Here is a 16,403-nt window from a genome sequence, read left to right as displayed (position 1 = left end):
ACAATGCAGTAACTTGCAAGTTTGTCCCTGTGTCTCTCTCACACTTTATACGGGGTGGGAAGAAAGCTCTGATTCTGGTTTAGAGGTCTTGATTTGGCACTGGCTTCCTACTTTCCCCGAAATGATGAACTCAGCAAGTGACTGAACAAACCCAGGCAGCATTGCTGATGTTGGAATGGCTTCAGGGAGTGTGTTTGGAGGAGGACTCTTGTCTCTGCACTGGCACTGCTGCTGATGGCAAATTTGCCTTACCAGAACACATGCTAGACATGTGCCTTGTGCATGGAAGTCACATTTGGGGTGGGGAAAGCATCCATTAATCCTGTGGCCTCAGTGAATCTATCCAAGGAAGTAGGAGAGCACTGCATGCAGTGCAGGCTGTGCCAGCTGATAGCTGCTGCCTTGCAGTCTGTGCTCCCATGTGAACAAGACTGCAAAGACTTGGATTTGGCAGAAGGGTGATATGGAATTGTTTAAATAGGATGAGATTGTTCACAGGGTTTCTTGAAGTTGGAATCAGTAGAAATCTAGCTATAGGAAATAGCAAGATCAGTCTGGTGAGTTACAAATTATGGGGTCCCTGGCAATCTAAACTTCATAGAGGAATTAATTTTTGCAGCTGACTAATTCATGAATAGAAAAAACTTCTGGTTTTAGTCACTGGTAAAGCATTTATATTTCAAACTGTGTTGCAATTATTTAGATAGTCCATTGCTTTTGTAAGTTTAGCTCAAGCACACAGAGCAAATGATATATTTTGTCTATTGCTATGACTAGAAGGGCAGGTCTTTTCCAGGTGATACCAGGAGAAAAAGTTCTGACTCCACTTCAATAAGCCATAAAATGCATAATTATTTTGCTTTCTACACTGAACAATGTTCAAAATGGAATTCCTTTCACATTCTCCTCTAGTATCCAAGACAGGTAATGATTAGTTGGTTTGAAAGGCAAAATATTGAAATTTGATCCTGTAGACTCAAGTCCATGACAACAGATACCACCTTAAGTGCTATAAATCATAGCTGGGTGATTAAGAGAGTTATCTTGAATATGTATGAGTGTGTATATCCCTGAAAATCTGCCTGGCTTCATTGTGGAGTTGCAATTTTTATTCACATCCCATCCTTGTAGGGGTTACTGTATTGAACCATACCAAAAGTCCATATTTTGGCAACCTGTTTCTGTCACTGGCTGGCAGGTGATTAGGAGTCATTAGCTCTTTTGTTACCTGTATGGTTCTGCAAGGAATGAGTTATCAAATGCTGTGATTAGCACTCAAAGTAGACTCAGCAAATGGATGTAAATATTTCTCTTCAAAGCCCGATGGGGGCTGCTCAGGCATTACTCATTCTGTGCTCTTTGGAAAGGTGCATCTGCAGGAGCTAACCTTCCCATCTTTTCCCATGGTTTTCATTGTTTTCCCTTTGAATCCAGTGCATGTGCTGTCTCTACACTTGCATGCAGCTATGGAAGGAGCTGTGTGAATGTGGAGTGGGAGTTGTCTTTTGTGTGTAAAAAGTAAGCATGTATTTTGCCTCATATCCACTCATTTCACACACAGAAATGCCATTTTGCTATTCCACATTCTATTTCATTTTTCCCCAGATCCTGGCAAAAATTGATTTGGGATTTTTCTCTCATTTGTTTCCTTCTTCAGACACAGTAATTTTTCCTTGTCCCAGGATCTATATTATTGATCTTGTGTGGTTTGCTTCAGTCTGGCAAATGTTTCTATTCCTATTGCAATTAGATTGGCTTGGACTTGCTGGCCAATTTGAGAACTGGCAAGCTCCTAAGTGGCTCCTGTTGTGACACAGTCGAAGGCAAGATTCAGCTGCAGTGTTTCTGAAGGGGGATATTTGTTAGGGCTACTTGGTGTTCAGAGGATCTTGTACTACTCTCTGACTTTCTAGCCCTCAGGCAAATTAAATTGTTGACTGATGTCAGTGTCCCATAGTTTCCTTTGTCTGGGCTTGGTCTTGGGGACTATTTAAATGATACAACTTGCCTTGTGTCCTCAGAGCAACAGCTTACCCAGAAAATCAGGAAAACTTCCTGATGTTAACTATTTGAAAACATTACCAAATTTTTGCATAAGACCTGTTTGTGCCAATAAAAGATTTTTTTACACAAAATAGATGTCCTTTTCTATTAAAAAAAGGGCTAGTGCCCTTGGTGCAGTTGTAGTGATAAGTGTGTCCCAAGCCAGCCAACACTTCAGAGCAGGAATGGGACAAAGCAAAGAGAGCAGCCCTGAGGTTTGGATGAAACACTGGGTGGCTGCTTCTTTAACTTCTGTTCCTAAGCTGCTGATTTGGGGTTTGCGCCCTGAACTTTCCCACCTTTTCAGTTTAACTGATGGATATGTTCCTCTACAGACTGGAAAAACTGTCTGTTTCCCCAACCTGAAGGTGTGCAGCTCTGCCAAGGGACACTGAATCCAATCAACATCATCCCTAAAAAGTTGCTACTCGGGTCCACTGAATGTGTCTGTGTGTTTTTTCAAGGAGAAGCATCAAGATCAAAGTCTGAGAAAACCATTTGATCTTCCAGCTGTACACAAGTACTAAAAGAGAACATATGCTGTATTTAATTACCCTCCATTGAGGTGCTTGCATCCAAACTCTGACAGCTTGTAGAGTTTCTTTTCCCCTTGTTTGAAGCCAGGGATGGGCATTGTGAGAAAAGTGAGTGAAGAAGATAGAAGAGTTGAACAAGTTTCAATCCTTGAGCCCTTTCTGCTTCCTGCTGGAGCTACTGGAATGCAGCTGGGACATTGGTCTTGCCTTTTGTGTGTATCCAAGGGTGCTCCCTCTCCCATTCCTGTGCTCACCAGCTGTTCCCAAAAACATCCTCCAGAAAGTTCTTGTCTGAGTCCTTAGCCTCAGAAGTCTTCTTTTATATGTATCCTCGCAGCAGTAAAACTGACAGATGGCTAAATCTGAACAGTAGGTCCCAATTTTATAACTAATTATCAGAAAGACCTTACTTTGCTTCCCAAATACTTGAACAAGATGAAGTGGTGACCTAATCACACCAGAACTGCAGGGTGTGTAGTGAAGATTAGTCAGGCTGGTCCAGCAGAGCATTTGTGTGTTGAACTATCAGAACATCAATCCCTGTCTCTAACTGAATTGTCTCTATTCTGAAGTTCATGACTGCTTTTGCATTTAGAGCACCACCCAGATGTCAAAATTCAGAAGAAAACAGTGGATTTCCTAGTCATTTATGTGCATTATTGAGTCATGAGAAGTAATTATCTGTTACCTTGGAAGGTCGATTCATTCGATAACTGATCAAACTGGACTATTTCCAATGGCTAGGAGCATTTAAAAAAGTAGCCAATCAGGTAAAAATCCAGCAGAACAAATGTCCTTGTCTTTTTCATGAGGGAAAAACCTTCTGGATTATTCACAGGGTGTATATCAACCAAATTTACAAGATTTAAGGTTTGACAAATTCTACCTCATTGTTTGGTACTCCTGAGAAGTAATAATAGGTAGTTGGGCTAAATGACATCCCTAGAAACCAATTTTTCTTCTTCATTCCCTCCTTTCCTGAGCTTCTTAGGTATGATTTTGTTCCAAAACAGTGATGCATAGCCATGAAATGGCTTTGTCCTTTATCACTCCAGCATAGGAGAAGATAAACTGAACAGACCTGTTTATTCATTTTGGAGGAAAAACAAAATTAAAAGGCTTCTGTGTATTGTGGTAATGTAATTCCTAATCAATGACAGTGGGTTTAACAGAGATTTATGGGTTTTTAATTTGTAAGATTAATGACTACATACATTGATTCTGTCAAAATGACAGTATCATGGTCACGTACTTCATGGAGCAGATAGCGACCTCCTGCCAGACACGTCCTTAAGGAAATGCAATTATCGCTGCCCATTTTACAGTGCTTCACTTTTTTCTCTCAGTGAGTGACAACAGAAAGGGTTTTGGACATAAATTAATCTTTCTAGATGAACTGTTAACCCTTCGTGCCTAGCAGCTAGTTTCATTGAGTTGCAATGCCTGCATACTGTTTTCTGGGGCGTCCCTGGCAGATGCAATCAAGCAGTGCCAGAAGTACCATCTGGAGGCTCCCTGGAGCACTCTGCTCCAGCAGGATCAGATCTGCAGCGTGCCTGCCTCACGTTGGGCTTCACTGCTGCAGCAGTCACTGCCAGGGCACGTGGCAACACGACCTTTCCAGAGGTACACAAAGCACCGTGGTGAGCTCCACAGCCTGCTGTGGGCAGGTGGGAAGTGCAGGTGTGGGGGTTATCTGCTCACGTTGGGACCATTCCCAGCACAGTGAAGCTGCATCACAATGTCTGGTGAAGTGTCATTACAGGATTTACTGGTGGCCTCTGTCACAAGAGCTGAGTGAGGTGCCAGGTCTGGGACACGGTCCAGGCTGAGAGCTGCCATCAGTGTCACTGCCCTGCTGCTGGGGGGCTGAGATGTCCCACGCCTACTTGTAGATCTCCCACCCTGTGCTGGGCTGCAGGACCTGCCAGCACAGTCTCTCCTCTGCACTTGGATGTTTTGCTTGCTCAGGACTTGCAAGGTGGTGCTGCCCCACCATCCCCCCAGAGATTTCAAGATGGTAGAAAGGGCTAAAATGCATTAACAGCCACTGTGAAATTACACCCTGGCCCGGTCTCCTGGATTTCCCAGCCCTGCTCTGTTTCCACAGTTTATAGCCTTCTGACCATTTGTGACTTCTCTTAGTGTTTCATATTATTCCTTCAAGTGCATTTGGCACAAAAAGTGTAGCATGAAGCTCTTGGCCTCTTCGTGTTAATCTCCTGTTTGATGTGTTAGGGCCCTGTCCTCTGGAGCTGGCTGCTTGTCTCAGGGCAGAGTTCCTCAGCATAACAAGGCCAGCATGACCCAAATTGCTGGATGCTGGATGTTGGAATATGTTCTCTGGAAATATGCAGAGTTCTTTTTCCTGAATCCGTAAACCACTGAAATAAACTTCAGCTTTTCCTCTACAATGAAGCTATGAAGTAAAGTGTCTTTGCAACAGAAACTTGTCCCAGGTGACCAGATGTGGCACTGACAGCATTTGGTGTTATTGATGGAGCCACCTTCAGCTTGCTACAGCTTTATCAGATGACACTGGCTGTCCCTGCATGCAGGGTGTGCATTGTGGTTTCCTGAGGGAGGCAGGGGTCTTCTGGAAGTCATGTATTGGCTCTAAAGTGCCTCTTTATGTAGGATCATCTATTTGCAGTAATCCTTCCAGCAGATTTCTGCATCAATGAAGTTCTCAAAACAAAACATTTATTAAAAAAAGTCCAGGCAATGATCCTGAGGAGTATCCCCACATCATGGAGAGCAACTGTCTATCTTACCCCCAGGTCAGGAAGCAAATTTCTGTACCTGCTGAGAGGCCAGCCTGGCCAGCCAAAGCTTAACAGTGTGCCCAGTTCATTATAAACTGGATTCACAAAGTGCTCGTGTGCCTGCAGGTGTTGGCGTGTCCTTTGTCTGACTCTGCACTAACTCAGCCTTCAGCTCTTGCTTGTTTATTTATTTACATCAAGCAGAGGTTGGGTTTAGGAGCTGTAAAATTGAGGTGTCTTGGTGAGCACAATGTGATTTAAAAGGCTCATCCAGATGAGCTGCTTCTGAAATATCATTTCTTCTGATCAGCTGGTGCTTAGCTGGGAGCTCACTGGACTTGAGCAGCTCAAATTTCCCAGCCTCTGCGTGTCTGAGCTGTGGCACAGACCTCACCAATGAGCATCCTGTGGCCACTGGGAATGTGCTAGTGCTGCCTGAGGAGATGGGGCTTTGCAGGTGCAGGAAATGGCTTTGCCAGGAGGCGAGGTGGGGGTGGTGGCACTCCCGCCCATCAGGAGGCTGGTACACACCAGTCTGAGAACCCACAGCAACACTCATTTCTCCACCTGCTTCCCCATAATGTGAGAGCTGTGTCAGAGGCTGCCAAGCTCCCAGGGCACACTGGAGCCAGCAGAGCTGTTTGCTGCAGAAGGCTGGTGTGGCTCCAGGTAAAGGTGGGAGCTCTGGGTGTAAAAACCTGCTCTGAAAGACAAGGTCAAAACACCTGTAAGAATTCAAAAGCTGGATTTTCCCTGTCTGATACCGACTGCCATAAACTATTGACTAACAAGAAAAGGGTCAGTGCTCCTCTTTGTGACCCCTATCATTAGAGAAATGGATGGGGAGGGAACATGCTGTGGTCCCAGTGTGGCCTTGGGTAGGTGTGTGGCTTGTGAGCCAAGAAGGATGTCTGGTGGCCTCCTGAAGGCAGGAGGGCTATATGGTCAGAACTAGCCTGAGTTTTGTCTTTTAGAAAACTAAACAAAGAAAAGCACAGCAAAGTCTTTTAACTTGTAATGTAATAGTTTGTTTTCCAGAAAAATCAGGAAATGTAGATTTTAAATGCTCAATCTCTTGTGAATATGAGGATGAGTTTTGTTGAATCCATTTAGCAGTCAATACTTTCATCTCCTGGAACATTTAAATCTTTTAAACCTGGTTCCAAAACCACGTGGAGCTGCTTGAGCTATATCTTCACTCAGCTCTCTCCTGGAATTTAACCCCAGCTCCAATGGGAGCAGAGCCCTGCAATTTCTTGATGCTCATGAATCTGTTCCTGGGTCTGTGCAGGTGAGTGCTGCACTGCTGAAGTGGCACAGTGGGAATACTGGAAAGGCAGCACATTCTGCCATCTGGGGCTTTCTCACCCTGATATCAATCAAACACCTCTGAGTGGGCAAGGCAGGGATGACTCACCACAGAGAAGGGTAACTTGTCCTCATACATCTCTCCAAGACTTTAACAGAATGGGGAAAAATGATGACAAACTCGGCTGTTAAAAACCCTACTAAGATATTGATATTTCTCCTTAGTTGCTTTCTGGGGGTGTTAGAGGATAAGTAGTGCAGAGAGGCCTGAATGGAGAATGGTTTTGTTTTGTTTAGTGTACTTCAGCAGCACTGATAGATTGTCATCTCTGCCACTGCCTTTATCTGCTGCCTTGTGGTTGCATCCACGCTTAGGGGTACCTTGCAGTGTGTCTGCTGGCTGCAATGCAGTAACTGGTACAGGCTGGCAGATGTGGGGTGGTGTCTGAACAAGTGTGAGGCTCTATTAACTATTGCTGTTAATGTCTGATTGTACAGAGCCTTAAAATCAACCTGCAATGTCCTGCACGGGTGGCCCCCTCTGCTGTGGGACGGGGCAGGGGAGACTGTGCTGCAGGAGGGTCCTCCCTGCTGCCAAAATGTTGCCACTCAACACCAATATGACTTGGAAGCAGCACTTTCCTCCACAGTGTTGTTGTCTTACTCACTCTGGCCCTAATTTAGACGAGACTGAGGGTTATGGGGGCAGGCCTTGAAGGAGAGGTCCCCCAGTATGGTCTGCAGCACCCACAGTCTGCAGGGACCTCGTACAACCCCCCTGAGGTGGTGATCAGAGGAGCTCTGCCCTTCTACTGCTTTGTACTCTGGCTGGACTCCAGGAGATGAAGGGTCTTTTCCAGCCTCAGTGATTCTGTGACTCTGTAGTGGCCTCACCCTTGTGTTGGTGCCTCCTGGATTCCTCCATCTGGAGACCCACTGGTGCTCTTGATTTGGATTCCTTTTATTTACACTAATGTGCTCCTGTATGAGGTGACAGCCCCTGCCCCTGGATTCCCCTGTGCTGCTCCTCTGTTTGCCCCGCTTTGATAATTCCGAGCAGTTTAATTAAACTGCACATTTCCCTTTCCCTGCTCGCTGTCCCCTCTGAGTCACGGCTGCAGCAGCAGCTCACACTCGCTGTGCTGGCTCTGCATGTTAAGCAGCCTCTCCAGCCAGCCTGCAGGTGTGTGGCCTCATTGTCCCCCCCGAGCGCTGCTGTCCCCAGTGCTCCCATTCACAAACCCCTCCTCTGATGGTCCCCCAGTACTCCCAGACACAAACCCCTCCTCTGATGGTCCCCCAGTGCTCCCATTCACAAACCCCTCCTCTGATGGTCCCCCAGTGCTCCCAGACACAAACCCCTCCTCTGATGGTCCCGCAGTGCTCCCAGACACAAACCCCTCCTCTGATGGTCCCCCAGTGCTCCCATTCACACACCCCTCCTCTGATGGTCCCCCAGTGCTCCCAGACACAAACCCCTCCTCTGATGGTCCCCCAGTGCTCCCAGACACAAACCCCTCCTCTGATGGTCCCGCAGTGCTCCCAGACACAAACCCCTCCTCTGATGGTCCCCCGGGCACTGCTGTCCCCACGCTCCCAGCCACAAACCCCTCCTGCTCCTCCCTGCGCCCCAGGCTGCCCTGTCACTGTCGCAGCCTCCCCGCTCGCAGCTGCTGAGCTTCAGCGCTGCTGATTGCTGGAGCTCACCCAAACGCACTCCTGGAAAAGGTCACACCAGTGCAAGATTGGCTTAAATGAAAATTGGTTTATTATGCGTGTGGCTCTTCCTGCAGGCAGCTGATTAAGCAGCCAGCTGTGGCCAGATGTCTGCTGGAGATCCTCTGGGATGCAGCTTCAAAAGGTGGTTTGGATGACTTGAAGTTGTGTCTCTTGGTTGGCTCAGCCAGGCTGGGGATACTTTTTGTCACAGCTGGGCACATTACACCCCATCAGTGCACACAGGGCTGCTCGTTGTCCTCACCACTGATGTGTGGAGCTTTGCAGGGGGAGGATGCACCTCTGGTCCACTTGGAGCTGTGCTGGCACTGAGGGGGACTCCTTTCAAATGTTTTTATATATCAGGATAGTTCTTGGTTCTCATTACTTGGATTGTGCTTTTCTAATCTGAGTCAGCTTTAATCTATAAAGTAGTTTTCAGCTTATTTCCCCCTACACAACCTTTAATAATACTGGTGATAAATAACAACAGATACTGTTTTAAAGCGGCTATTTGGTCAGACTGGGGAGATGTAGACAATATGATTCATTTGACATCTGCAATTTAAAATCAAAATAGTAGCATCTTCTGGTCTTGGCTTCTGCACTGCTGGGCTCTGTATAATGCTCTCTAGTCTAGGGATAAGGGGCTGCTTATAGCAGCACCTCCCCAAACTCCCCTATTTTCCCCTCCAAGCAAATTTGCCATGTAGCAAAGCTGTGCAGTGTCCCTGCCAGGCGGGCCAAAGGGACAGGGTGTGGAGAAGCCCTGCCTGCCTGTGAGCAGGGAAAGGGCTCTGAGTGGGGCTGCTGGGCTGTGTGGGTCACAGGGCAGGACAGGAGGACAGCTGACCATTTCTGAGCCTGGAGCTGGGCTGACAGCTCAGAGAGCAGAAGCTCCTGGAGGAGCTGGGGCATGTTGCACCTCATGGTTCAACATCACCAACATGAACTTGTTGTCTTAAACACAAGCAAAACAATTATCTGACATCATCTGACCTGTTTAGGATGCACATCAAGAGGCAGGGGGTGGGGTTGTTTCTGTCTAAATTGACCCCTAAATTTATTAAGCAATAAAGCTTAAAAGGGGAGGTAATACAAATGATTCCTCTGCTACTGTGTCACTGGGCACAGTTATCCCTTCCTTAAAACTGCCCACAGTTCCATTAGATTGCCTTTTCTGAAACTCATGAGTAGAAAAAAGAAAGTAAAAGGAGGAAAACCTCCACAGGATGTGCTCTATTTTTCTTCATTAAAGGATATGGGGGAGAGGAGAGACCTGTTAAAAAACAAAACAAAACAAAACAAAAACAAAAGAACCCCAACCAAACAAAAAACAAACAAGAAGAAATTCAGGAAAATGGATCTCTGCTAAAGATCATTTTAAGCAATGTTTGCTAAAATGTACAGTTTTATGTGGCTGCAGCCCTGTGTGATTTTAGCCCAATATCTGAGATGTGCACTAGTCATAGGCTGATGGATTTCCTCCTGAACATGACATCTCAGATTTGGTCTTTTACTCATACTTTTATTCTAGAAATGTAGCAATGTTGAAGGTCTGTACCTGCAGGACAGAAACCTGTGGGAGCTCAGTCCAGCAGAATCAATTACATTTACAAAGATGACTGTGACAAATGACCAGGAAGGTACTGCTGCAAGCCACTGCCTGTCACCAGGCTCTCGGTGGTATTTAATTCACAAGGCTGAATGTCTCCATCCTGTTGTTGGAAAGTCTGGTTGTCCTGAGGCCAGACTGCAAACTCCATTATAAAATCCAGGAGGGAAAAGTATTTACTGTTTAAATTCTTTGCTGTTTTCCAGTGGGTAGGGTGGCTGGTGGAGGAGGGCTCATTGTCCTCATTTGTATGATGTACAACTTGGGACCATGGCACGTGTCCCCTCTGCTGCACTTTGGGCATTTTCAGTGGCCAAGGTGAATTTCTCTCTGCTGGCTGGGATGAAAGTTCTCTCTGCTGGTGTAAACTACATGACAGCCATCTTCATGTCATGAGGGGAATCCCAGCTGCAAAGCAGGTCTGCAGGGAGAGCAAGGCCCTGGGCACTTCTCCTGTGGATGGGCTGCCTCACTGTGCTGTGACACTGGAAGGGTGGGAGAAATTATGTTTTAGAACACCAGAGGCTGATCCCTCCTGTGACACTAGCCCTTTGCTGCTTTTTGTTTGGGAGTGTGAAGGCTATTGTCTATCTCAGGGCTGTGCCTTCCCTGAGCATTTGGGGCCAGGTTCCAGCAGCAGAACCCATCCCAGGGTCACTGTCCTTGCCATGGCAGGGACAGCACCACATGTTCCTCTTTCTGTTCCACATAATTGCCTTTCACACCACCCCTTCCCAAGGCTAACCTGTACCTGCTGGACCTGCTGGAGCACAAGGCTCTGCCTGGACACCACAAATCCCTGCAAACCCCTCAGACCAGGGGCTGTTTCATGATGCTGATGAACAGCACGAGCCACTGCTGAGCTGAAGGTCTTCAAAACATTCTGTTGTAGCAAATCAATCTGTAAGGCTGTAATATTCAATATCATACTTTTGCCTGCAGTTCATCTTGTCCATTTAGTCTGCTAGAAAAAGATGCAGATTGGGAGAAATAGGTGGAGCAGCATTTCTAGGCTGTTGGCAGGGCAGGAAAACATGAGCCTTCAATATTTTTTGATACAAGTTTGTAATTGTAATAACTATTTATGTGTATTTGATTCTCTGTAGGAAGCTAATAGTAAATTCATTTTTGATGCCTATTTATTACAAAAGACTGGAGCCTTTCAACCCCCTTAGTGTGTCTGGCAACTCCTGGGAATTAATTGCATGTTGTCAGAAATGAAGATCCTTCAAATCCAGCCCCAGCCTGCTAAGAGTGAATTATTTAATTGTTCAGGACTGTATGAGACGGCTTTTTAAAATTGTGCTCTGCTTGATGGGCTTAAAGAGGTGTTTGAAGAACTGAAAGCTGAGGCAGAAGTTGGTGTGAATTCAGTGGGGTGTGTTGGCGTGGTCCCACTGCAGCACCCAGAGTGAGAGCTGCTGATGGAATTGTGGCTTAGCGCAGGAATTGCTCTGAGTAGCTGCTGGCTCTCATGGTTCTCATGCTGCTCCTCAGCATGAGATGGGATGAATGGACACCTCTGCTGTCCTTTGAGCTGAGTTAGGGACCTGCCAGGCCCCAGTGTGTTTTGCCACCTGCCTCATCTCATAATTCTGTGCCTGAACCCACCAGGCTCCATTTAAAACCAGTGGGGAGATCTGGGCTGCTAGCAAGGCTTTTGCTGAGCCTCCCTGCTTTGGTAGTTAGAAGTTCTAACTTCCAGGACAAATTTACCTGAGAAAAATTCGTAACTGCCTATTTTTGCTCCAGCTCAGTTTCATCAGGTTTTTCTGTACTGCTATTTATCCCTTTATATACATATGCATATAGCACATGAAGTCTTATAAAATGCAATTAATACCATCCTGTATCGTTAGAAATGTCTGTGATTACATTCTGAGATTTTTCTCAGCAGCTTTGTGTTGGTGACTCATTGTCATTCAAGCCCAGCTGGCACAACTGGGTTCTTGGTTGTTTCTGACTGCTGAGGTTTTATAGCAAATGTATTGTTAGAGGCAGACAAGGGGAGAACCTTGTGTTTATTACTGTTGAATTCATCCCATTTTTGTCACTGCAGTCTGCAAGGTCATCTGATTCTTACATGAAATACCTGCCCTTCAGTCCCTCTGCCAGCAGTGTAATTCCATTTTTATAACATGTACACTTCATCAGTACTTCTCATACCACAGCTGTTAATGAAAGTACCAAGACAGGCAGACCCCAGGCTCCTTCCTTAAGGAGCAACTCTGAGAAGCTCCATCAAGTCTGACAGTGCCCCTTTCCCCTCATTTGTCTCTTTGAAGCTGTATTTTAAAACCTGTTCCCAAGCCTTTTACAGCAGGGAAATCTGACAAGCATTGCCTGCATGGTCCTCTCAGTGTGCTTAACCCTTCAGTGTTTCATCTCTAAGACATTTTCTGGTCTCTTGATCTCTTCTGATCTCTTGAAATTTTCTGGTCAGGTTCTTCTCTATTCTCTGCTTAGTTTTAGTACTTTTTGTCTTTTTCATGTCCTTTTACTTCAGAGAAATAAGGAGCTTGATCCCAGATAGTTTTACATTTGCTGGGGGTATGAAATCTGCAGTGTTAGCCATGTTCATTTGAAAAAATGTTGGGTTTCTTCCACGTGCAGTCTCCTGAGGTTCAGAATCCACTTTCTATCTCTTATTTACAGTGTATCATAAGTATCTATAAATCAGAAATATATCATAAGAATCCATAAATCAAACAATAGCTCCAAACACAGTTTTAAGTTATGCACCATAATTTATTATAATACAAACAAGTTTGTCAAACACAATATATTGTCTACTTATGAAAATATCAATATTCACAATTTAAATAGGTGATAGGTCCCATAATTTTATATACCAGCAACTCATCTAAAAAGTATTTTGTTCCTAGCTGTGGTCTTCAAGAATGCATACCTCTAAGTAATTGTAAAACTGTCCATTCACAGCTTATTTTTTTCTAATTTTAGGTATTTGAAATATAAATTAGAGTACAAAAGACCATCTCCACAACAAAGATGGTTTTGTCTCCAGGATACTTCTTCCCTAAATAATGACACTATATGTGCTTGGTTAAGTTTTTCTATGGGAAAATTAGGAGGTACAAATAATACAGCAAGACAATGGCTAGTTAGCAACAGTCATTGCAAGATGCTTCACACAACCAAAAATAAGGCAAGTATTATCAACAGCAGCTCCCATATGGCAGACTAAAAAGTCAAGGCTTTATTATCCAAACCGGACTCTAAGAAGGCTTTGAATGTTTGCTAACAAGATACAGCTTGATCCAAAGCTCTCCTAAAATGACTGGGATTGGAAAAAACCAACCACTAAACCCACTAGCAACCTTCCCTTTAACTTCAAAGGGCTTTGGAAGCAAGCTTTTAAAGCCCTAAATTACCAGAAGTGAAATGATCAATCCACTGTACATGAAAATTGCACCTTGTCATTTCTAAAAGGATATGGAAAATGATTGTGAGCTTTTTCCAAATAAGTTACAAGAATTGAATGCGTTATTTTTCATAGGGAAAAAATACGCAGAAAGATTTTGTTTTTAAATATGGTAATTTACAAAAATACATTATCAGGACAGAAAAAATCAGATGACACTGATAGTTTGCAGGATAAACATTATGTTACAAAAATTAATAAGTCACAGCATGTGAATGGCAGCATATGCCATGCACTTAATTGAATTTTTTTAATAAATAAAAGCCCTAAACATTCACTATTTTCTTTAAGGTTACTATTATATTAAGTAGAATAGTGAACTTCTTGTATAAATAGGTATTTTTTCAATAGATACATTCTCAAAAATGAACCACTTATCTATATAGATATTGCACTTCAGACTCATTCACATTTAACTCAGACAAGCATTCCTCATGACAAATGTAGAATAAAAATAAGTTATAAATACAGTGTTTTTCCAAAATGAAACATACAGTACCTTTTCCATAAGGTAACTTTGGTTACTATCAACTAACAAAGACCAGGGGGAGGTTTCTGAGAGAAGGGCAGGGAGGATGGCCACAAAACTCATTTTCTGTAGAACACTAAAAAGGGAGCAATAATTTTAACCCTGTCATGACAAATACAGCAAGGCTGGGCATCCCTTTTACACTTTATTATTGCAAGGGTGAAGCTTTGAGATCACAAGGATGAACAGCCAACAGACTGAGAAGCTCCTCATTTCTCTCTGGGGACATTTAGATGGGTGCCATCCCTTTGGTGGGTGAGGCTGGAAAGGGTCAGCTTTTGCCCTCAGCCCCCATTTCCCCAGACGTGCCCCTCTCCTTGCTCTGGCCTGTGGGGTCCCTGGAGTGCCTCAGCACCTCACAGAGAATTTCTGAGCAGCTCTGCCACTGGGAGGGCCCTGGGCATCCCCTCTGTGCCCTGAGCGAGCCCGGATCTCTCTGGAGAACCCCTCCATGCTGGGCCTGGTACCCATAGTACCCATGGTACCCATGGCCTGGGCCTGGTACCCATGGTACCCATGGTACCCATGGTACCCATGGTACCCATGGTACCCATGGTACCCATGGTACCCATGGTACCCATGGTACCCATGGTACCCATGGTACCCATGGTACCCATGGTACCCATGGTACCCATGGTACCCATGGTACCCATGGTACCCATGGTACCCATGGTACCCATGGTACCCATGGTACCCATGGTACCCATGGTACCCATGGCCTGGGCCTGGTACCCATGGTACCCATGGTACCCATGGCCTGGGCCTGGTACCCATGGTACCCATGGTACCCATGGCCTGGGCCTGGTACCCATGGTACCCATGGCCTGGGCCTGGCACCCATGGTACCCCTGGTACCTATGGCATCCATGGCCTGGGCCTGGCACCCATGGCCTGGCCCTGGTTTCTGCTGCCATTCCCTTCTGGGAAGGTGAGCTTGGGTTTGCTGGGGCTGGCTCTTGCAGGATGTGGGTACCAGGCATCGTGCAAACACGACCTCTGTGGCACAAGGGAACCAGACTCTTGTCCTCAGCAGGACTTCACCTGGCATTTCTTAAGGGATTTGCACCAAATGAGATTTGCACCATGTGTTTTAGAGAGATGTTCTCAGCCCTCTGGTCCCACCGTAGCAGGACTGACTGGATCCCTCCTCAGAGGACCTCTCTGTATCCCTTCGTGATGCACCACAAGCTCCCTGCTGGCACTGGAGATGGGCACAGGCACAAACACCGCGTTAGCACCAAGCCACCACTGACCCTGAGGATCTGCTGTGTGCTCTGACCACGCTGGGCTTGTGTTCACCACACACCTTCACTGCCCCCACACCAGTGAGGCTCTACTAAGTGCCCAATGAATAAAGAGGCTGTGGCATGTGGCTCCAAGAGACCACATGCCAAGATCTGAAAGGGAAAGAAATGAAAAGAAATGCATTTTCAGCCTTCCTGTAAATCTCTTATTTTCTACATTCAGCATTGATGAGATGCTGGCTTTTGAGAGTGAAGGAAGAGAAGCTAACCTCCTCTAAATAAGTGGAATACTTAGATCAGCTTAAACTAAGGCTTCAGTGTTTTTACTGCTGTTGGGTATTTAATTAATCTCTTTCACAGTTTTTTGGGGTTTTTTTAAAACAACTAAATGGCAAATCTGCAAGAGAATGGCATCATCCATCAGGAGAAAATCTTAAGGGATAACTGAGAATCTGTATTGATTAAGAAGGAACTTGAAGGCTTTGATCACTGCTCACAGGAGCAGCTTTGGTGAGAGCTCTGCTTTAGGCAGGACTTGGTTTCACCCTTGAAAGTCCTTAGACACCGTGACTGAAATAGCTGGGGAAAGATGCTGCTTTTGTTCTTGGCTCTAGAAACATCCCCCCCTCCCTTGAGCTCCCCTGTCTCAGTCACATTCTTAAATAACAACTTAAAACACGCAAATATTGGCAGCTTGCAGGATTGCTTTCCATGCCAAGGCTGCAACAGGTACTGTATCGGTCCTCGAGCCTTCTTCAAACGAGCCAAAACCAGGCTTGTCACCATGTGTGTCTCACAGGCTGCCTCCTGCAGGGAGGCCTTGACAGCACAACTGTGTGTGGTGGCATTTCATGCCAGAATCGACACATAATTTTTGGCAAGTGCACACTCCAGAAATGGCACCTTCCACAGTACACAAAAGCATCTCTTTACTTTCTCAATAGCGAACTGATGGTCAAGTAAGGTTTTGTTGTGTTTTAAAAGGTTGTAATTAAACACTGCTGTGGCTTTGCCCTTCTGATGACTTTGGATTGCACTGGTGTTGGGATGCAAAACGTTGGAGTGTGACTGAACACTAAGACTTGAACTCTGAAGCATATTCAAAATGCTATATAAGAGATGGAGGTGTTTGCCTTCTCACTTTTGCTCCTAAAATCAAGTGCTCCTGTTTCCTCCCGACAGTCTGATCTGCCCCTGGCCACCCA

Source organism: Pyrgilauda ruficollis, unplaced genomic scaffold (genome assembly GCF_017590135.1).
Source record: "Pyrgilauda ruficollis isolate IOZ18807 unplaced genomic scaffold, ASM1759013v1 scaffold16, whole genome shotgun sequence".
NCBI classification, from domain to species: domain Eukaryota; kingdom Metazoa; phylum Chordata; class Aves; order Passeriformes; family Passeridae; genus Pyrgilauda; species Pyrgilauda ruficollis.
This window is presented reverse-complemented; position numbering follows the sequence as displayed.